The sequence below is a fragment of the Penaeus japonicus genome, unplaced genomic scaffold, assembly GCF_977035675.1.
Source record: "Penaeus japonicus unplaced genomic scaffold, GWHDUDI00000001_assembly GWHDUDI00000036, whole genome shotgun sequence".
NCBI lineage: Eukaryota > Metazoa > Arthropoda > Malacostraca > Decapoda > Penaeidae > Penaeus > Penaeus japonicus.
The window spans coordinates 808,431-815,930 of NW_028234438.1; positions in this window are offsets into that span (position 1 = coordinate 808,431).

Consider the following 7,500-nt stretch of genomic DNA (forward strand, 5'->3'; position numbering starts at 1 on the left):
ATATTTAGCTTGTAGATATGTTTTTTTCAGTATATTATATGTAAATACCTTATATAGATTTTAAGTGGAGACGATTTTAACTTCACTTAACCTTAATGGCACTTTGTAATTACAGAAATTGGAGATTTAATTATGTTTTCAAGATGACATAACATCTTAACAACCATCCTCTCGGTTTGGCTTGAGTGATACCCTATAATTAGAGAAAACGTGATCAAGAAGAAGGCTTTTAGAGGTAAGTTTTACAACCGTATTTATATCCTTTACGTTTGGTCGAGCAAAACGACACTGAATCAGAGAAAACGTGATCACTGAAAGGCGTTTAAGGCAATACTATAATAAATCTTTAAACACCTTTCACCTTTGCGTGACCCGAAAGCCACACTGCAATTAGAGAAAACGCGATCGGATTTCAGATTTTTAGGAGTAACCATGATAAATTTTCGAAACGTTTTCATCGAGAAAATTATAGGTATAATAAGTGAAGCATTTTGAAAGAAATATTATCATGAACCTTCCCACACGAGGATTATTATACTTATATACACTGCCTTCTTCGAATTCTCTGTTTCCCGTAAATCACTTGATTTTACTCAATAATGTTAGCTAAAGTACATATTAACACAGAGAAATAAAACAGATATCTAACTATTGATAGATGAGGATAATGATAGTAGTGATACATAGAGAGAAAATAACGTCATGATATATTAATAAATTAATGTGAAGGATGAAACGATATGATAACTCTCGAAAGGAAAAGAAAAATATCGGAAAAGTAATAAATCTTTATATATATATCTAGACAAAAGTCCTTGAGCAATAAAAGTGATTTTCCAGTTTTTCGATTTCGATTTACCTCTAATCCTATCTTCAATCTCTCTTTCATTTGGATCTCCCCTTCTCGTCTCTTTCACTCATACGAAGTGACCTTTCTCCCTTTTCTAGCCCTTTCTCTTTCACTCAACACTCCTTTCTTTTCTACAGAAGCTCTCTTTTTCTTTCTCTTACTCTCTCTCTCTCTTTATTTCTCTACCTCTCACTTTCCTTCTCTCTATATATCTACCTCTCCCTCCCTTTCTCTCTACCCCCCCCCCTCTCTCTTCATCTTCTTCCCTCTCCCTCTACAACCCTCTCACATACTCTCTCTACCTGACTCTCTCCTTCCCTCTTCCCCTCCTTTTTTTCTACAGAAGCTCTCTTTTTCTTTCTCTTAATTTTTTTTTCTCTCTCTCTTTCTTTCTCTACCTTCCACTTTCCTTCTCTCTCTATATCTACCTCTCCCTTTCCCTCTCTCCCTCCCTCCCCCCCTCTCTCTCTCTTCATCTTCTTCCCTCTATCTCTCTCTGTCTCCTTCCCACTTCCCCTCCTTTTTTTAATTCGACTTTATTGCTCCCTATCCTCTTCTTCATTCACCCATTCATCTTTCCTTCCTCCTCTCCTCTTGGCCCTGGGATCCGCTGCAGTTGATGGTTATGACGTCACGGTTTATGGCAGCGCTTGGGGCGAGGTATTTACAGATCAGTTTCCTAATTTTATTGTGACTGTCAACAATTACGTTGGGATCACTCTTATTGTTATTGGAGTTAATACTATCATTATCATTGTTAGTATTACTGTTATTGCCATCATCATTATTACCATTAATATTATTATCATTAGTGCTATTATTATCATCATTATTGTTATCATTATCATCATCATTATTATTAATGTTATCATTACTATTATCATCATTATAATCATTATTGATAGAAACCACGTATCAGTATCAGTAGAACTACTATACTACTACAGACAGACATAATAATTCCGACGTTCCTTATGGCAATTTTGATGACGACCAATATACAATCGTCATCACCATAAACACCATCAGTCTCCATCAAGCACTCCATCACCATCAACGTCATCGCTTCACCATCTAACGCAGAGCAAAAACTCCGCCTCCAAAAGCAACGCATGACGTCACTCGCTCCTTCCGGTAAGGACGAAAGCTTTCGCTCTAATAACGACGCTTTAATAACACCGACCTGCCTAAGTTTCCCCTTGCGAGGCTCTTCCGACTCTGATTTATCGGCTGTTCCTTCCTGTTTCCCCCTTTTTTTTATTTGCTCTCTCTCCCTCTCTCTCTGTCTCTTCCTTTCTCTCTCTCTCTTTCTCATTCTCACTCTCACTCTCTCTGTTCTCTCTCTCTCTCTCTCTCTCTCTCTCTCTCTCTCTCTCTCTCTCTCTCTCCCTTTCTCTCTCTCTCTCTTTCTCACTCAATCTCACTCTCTCTGTTCTCTCTCTCTCTCTCTCTCTCTCTCTCTCTCTCTCTCTCTCTCTCTCTCTCTCTCTCTCTCTCTCTCTCTCTCTCTCTCTCTCTCTCTCTCTCTCTCTCTCTCTTAATCATTCTTTCCGTCCTTCTTTATCCCTCTCCAGCAATTCGTCTTCGACCCCACAACCACCACAAATCATCCAAAAAACAACAACATATATTTCTTCTTTCCTTCGCCATTATCCCGGACTTGTGGACAGAATACGAAAATGGTCACGTTTGTTTACAAAGTTATTCAAGAACACGTGCTTGTCATGCCCCCCCCCCCAACCTACCCGTCCCCCCTACCCCCTGATCACTCCTCATCTTGACCCTATAGATTTTCCTAGTGTATGTGATTGTGTGTGTGTGTGTGTGTGTGTGTGTGTGTGTGTGTGTGTGTGTGTGTGTGTGTGTGTGTGTGTGTGTGTGTGTGTGTGTGTGTGTGTGTGTGTGTGTGAGAGAGAGAGAGAGAGAGAGAGAGAGAGAGAGAGAGAGTCAGAGAGAAATATCAATGCATAGACATGAAAATAAAAGATAAGGAGATAGAGAGAGGGAGAAACAGACACACAGACAAAAAAAAGTAATAAAAAATACATAAAAAAGACAGACATAGAGAGGCAGTAAAAAAGAAAGAACGGTAGACAGACATAAAGACAGAGATAAAAAGGGAAGACCAAATCGAGCAAAGCAAAAACCAGCAAACCAACAAAACACCACGAAAAGGGATAGACGCAGAAAGAAAACAAAAGCCAGCGAGGAAGCGCACCCGCCCGCCATGTTGGTTCAGTGTAACGCAAGTCATCAGTCACGTGACTTTAGCCTCTTCAATATTCATCTTCACTTCCTTTTGTCATGGTGATGAGAGGAGAGGAGAGGGGAGGAGAAGGGAGGGGAGGGGAGGGGAGGGGAGGGGAGGGGAGGAGAAGGGAGAAGGGAGGGGAGGGGAGGAGAGGAGAAGGGAGGGGGAGAAGAAGGGAGGAGAGGGGAGGGGAGGGGAGGAGAGGAAAAGGGAGGGGGAGGGGAGGGGAAAGGAGAGGAGAGGAGAGGAGAGGGGGGGAGAGGAGAGGAGAAGGGAGGAGAGGAGAGGAGAAGGGAGGAGAGGAGAGGAGAGGAGGGGAGAGGAGACGGGAGGAGAGGAGAGTAGCGGCACGGCACGGAGAGAAGAAAAGAGAAGAGAAGAGGAGAGAAGAAAATCTAAAGACAGAAAACGGAGGAAAAGAAAATAATACAAGAAATACTAGAGAGAGAGAAAAAAGAGAGGAAATGGTGAAGGAAGAAGAGGATCAGTGGCAGGCAGACGCAAGTGAGAGAGGAAAGACAGGACAGAAAGAGGGAGGAAAAAAGACAGGGAGAGAGTACGTTGATAGATAGGTCCATAGACAGAAATTGATATATGTAGATAAATGGACAGATTCATTGATAGACAATAGATAGAGATGATTATGAAGAGATATATAGATAGCGAGAGAGAGAGAGAGAGAGAGAGAGAGAGAGAGAGAGAGAGAGAGAGAGAGAGAGAGAGAGAGAGAGAGAGAGAGAGAGAGAGAGAGAGAGAGAAAGAGGGAAAAAATTATGGGCATATACATTAGTTTTTACTCATGAATGTATACGTAGTTTGCGTACATGTTTCTACCAAATCACCACATCTTTACACATATACACCCCCCTCGCCCCTTCACACACACCCTCCCCCAAAACCCACCCTCGCCCCCAACACCCAAACACCCCAAAAAAAACACCCATACCCTCCCCAACACCCAAAACCCACCCTCCCTTCCCCCCAAAAAAACACCCTCCCCAACACCCAAAACACCACCCACACCCACAATAATAATTTCATTATCATTATTGATATTATTATCATTATTAATATTATTATTATCATAATTTTAATTAATAATAATATCATCATTAATATTGTTGTTGTTATTATTATTATTATTATTATTATCATTATCATTACTACAACAATTACCATCATCATTATCATTGTTATCATTATCATCACTATAATTATTATAATCAGTCATCGATAACTATTTATAAAAAAATATCCAAGTTTTCTCATTTTTTTATCGATTCTATATTACCAACAACTATATCCTATTAACTCCTATTCCACATATGAATTATCTAATTGCAACTCCATAGTAACAGTTGTATTTATTATCAAATGAACATAAACAAAAAAAAAAAATCTCCGCTTATTAAATTTTAACGAAAGTCAGCGCACTCATAACAAACTTCTGAACTTCCAAAACGGCAACTTCCTTGAACAAAATAGATGGCAACACTGGTTAATTAGGTCTCTACATTGACTCTTTTCTTGACGTAGGGGTTTTGAGAAGAAATTCCTTTGTTTAATTAAAAAAAATGATATGAAATAAAAACGTTGTGGCTATTCCATGTTTCAAAGGTTTCTAATACGATTTGGAAGCTGCTTTGATGTGAGGTTTCATTCGTAAATAACTTTTGGTTAAAAATAATAGATAAGGAAGGTTAGAAAATGAATAAAAATAGAAGTAAGGGAACATAGAGAGTGAGCTAATATTATCCTCCTTACCAGAATACAACTGCTTTATTTTTTGTTATTAAATTATGATATCAATAAGGAAGATGGCATCAACAACAATAATAATGAAAATGATAATAATACGCTTGTTAAAGCAATAATTCAAAGCTTTTGATAAGCGTATTTTAAAGAATTTAATTTCTTAAAAATTACTTTTTCTTCCTTTCACTTTCCCCTCGCTGCAATTGTGTCCTTCGTTGATTGGTTCTTTCCCGTCGTCTCTCGTATGTCAGCCTGTGATTGGTCCCTCGAGGGTTGTTTACATAAATGATGCATTCTAATTGGTTCTCAGGTGCCTCGGCGACGCGTGTCGTTCTGCGATTGGTCATTAACCCCTCGACGTAGTTCCTGATTGGTCCAGCGTTCTTCTTCTGCTTGGGAGACTGTCACGATGGAAAATATTTCCATTCCGATTGGATTTCTCGATACGTAAGGGTTGTACGGCGTTGCGTGATTGGAATATTGGCCAATCATTGCTTTTTTCTGATCAGTTGGTCTTGCATGATTGTGTGCTTGTTATGAAATTTCCAGAATGTATTTTCTTTCTTTATTTTCTCTCAGTGTCTATGTGCTTACCTTAGTCTGTCTGTCTGTCTGTCCCTCTTTGTCTTTTAATATCTTACTGGCTTCCTTTCTCTCTCTCTGGTTCTCTTCATCTCTCCCTGGCTTAATTTCTTTCGATCTCTCTTTCTAATTCTCTCTCGCTATCTTTCTTTCTTTCTATCCCTCGCTCCCCCTTTCACCCTCTCTCACTAGCTGTATTTCTCTCTCTCTCTCTCTCTCTCTTTCTCTCTCTCTCTCTCTCTCTCTCTCTCTCTCTCTCTCTCTCTCTCTCTCTCTCTCTCTCTCTCTCTCTCTCTCCCTCTCTCTCTCTCTCTCTCTTTCATTTCACTCCTACCTCTTCCCTTTCTATCTTTGTTTCCTTCTCTCATTCGTCGTTCCTCATCTTCATTTCAACACGTTTTCCCCTTTCTCCGATTCCCATCTTCTCCTACTCCATCTCTTCCCTCAATCATCGCCATTCTTTTCTCCCTCCCTCGTCTTCCCTCATTCCTTCCATCCCTTTTCCCCTCGTGGTGTACCTATCGCCTCTTCCCTTATATCTCCCCTTTCGCCGATGGACTGCGCGGGTCTTCTTCCTCTCCCCTTTTCCTATTGATATAACTTCCCCTCTCTCTTTTCCCCTCGGCGGTTCCCCCCCCCCCCCCCCCACCCTCTTTTGCCCTCGCCTTGGAGCTTCCCTCTTTGCTCCTCCGTCCGCTGCTGCTCTCTCTCTACTTCCTTCTTCTCTTTTCTCTCTCTCTTCTTCCTTCTTTCTCTCTCTCTCTTTCTCTCTCTCTCTCTCTCTCTCTCTCTCTCTCTCTCTCTCTCTCTCTCTCTCTCTCTCTCTCTCTCTCTCTCTCTCTCTCTCTCTCTCCCTCCCTCCCTCATTCTCTCTCATTGTTCCCCAATTTTCACTCTGTCGCCTACTTTTCTCTCTTCTCTTTCTCTTTCCTCTCTTCCTGCTTCTCCTCCTCCTTAAATCTCTCTACTAGTTACCCTCGCCTCCCCCCTCCCCCGTCTCACTCTCTCTCCCACTCTCTCATTTCCCCCCTCTTTCCCTCCCTTCTACACTCGGCCCCCCCCCCTCTCCCCTCTCTCTCCCTTTCCCCTCCTTCTCGTGTTTGGCATGAGTGCCACGGCTTGTAGAAGGGGAAATGTTTGGAGTATTTAGTCAACAAATGAACCGCTTCTAGTTCCACTCTTTCCCCCCCTCCTTCTCTCTCTTCTCTCGCTCTCCCTCTCTCCCTTCCTCTCTTCTCTCTCTATCCCTTCGTTTATCACTTCTATCTCTTTATCTCTCTCTCTCTCCCTCACTTTTTCTCTTCTCTCTTCTCTTCTCTCTCTCTCTCTCTCTCTCTCTCTCTCTCTCTCTCTCTCTCTCTCTCTCTCTCTCTCTCTCTCTCTCTCTCTCTCTCCCTTTCTCTCTTCTCTCTCTCTTTTCCTTCCTTTCTCTCTTTCTCTGTCTCTCTCCGTAAACACAAGGACTTTGCCTGTAATAGATAAAATTGCAAGGTCTCTCTAGAGTGATATACATGCACTACTATGTCTTATGTATAGCTTTGCCCTAGCTTATTGATTGACAGGGTCACAGTAATATCTGCTTTACCAACAATGTATGTCTCAGAATCTAACATGAACTGTAAAAAACATTTAGGCATTGTTCCTATGCCTATTCATGTGTATACAATGTATATAGTATGAATAAACATATCAAAATCAAAATAAAATCTCTCCCTCACTTTCTCTCTTCTCTCCATCTGTCTCTCTCTATTCCTCCCTTTCTCGTTTCTATCTCTCTTTCTCTCTGTCCCTTCATTTCTATCTTCTCTCTCTCATTTTCCCTACATATTCTCTTCTTTTCATATCTGGAAGAGTGAGAGCAAATATGGGATAGTGGGAAAGAGAGATAGAGAAAGAGAGAGAGAGAGAGAGAGAGAGAGAGAGAGAGAGAGAGAGAGAGAGAGAGAGAGAGAGAGAGAGAGAGAGAGAGAGAGAGAGAGAGAGAGAGAGAGATAGTCAGAGAGAGAGAGAGAGAGAGAGAGAGAGAAAGAGGTAGATAGATAGATACATAGATAGAGAGAGA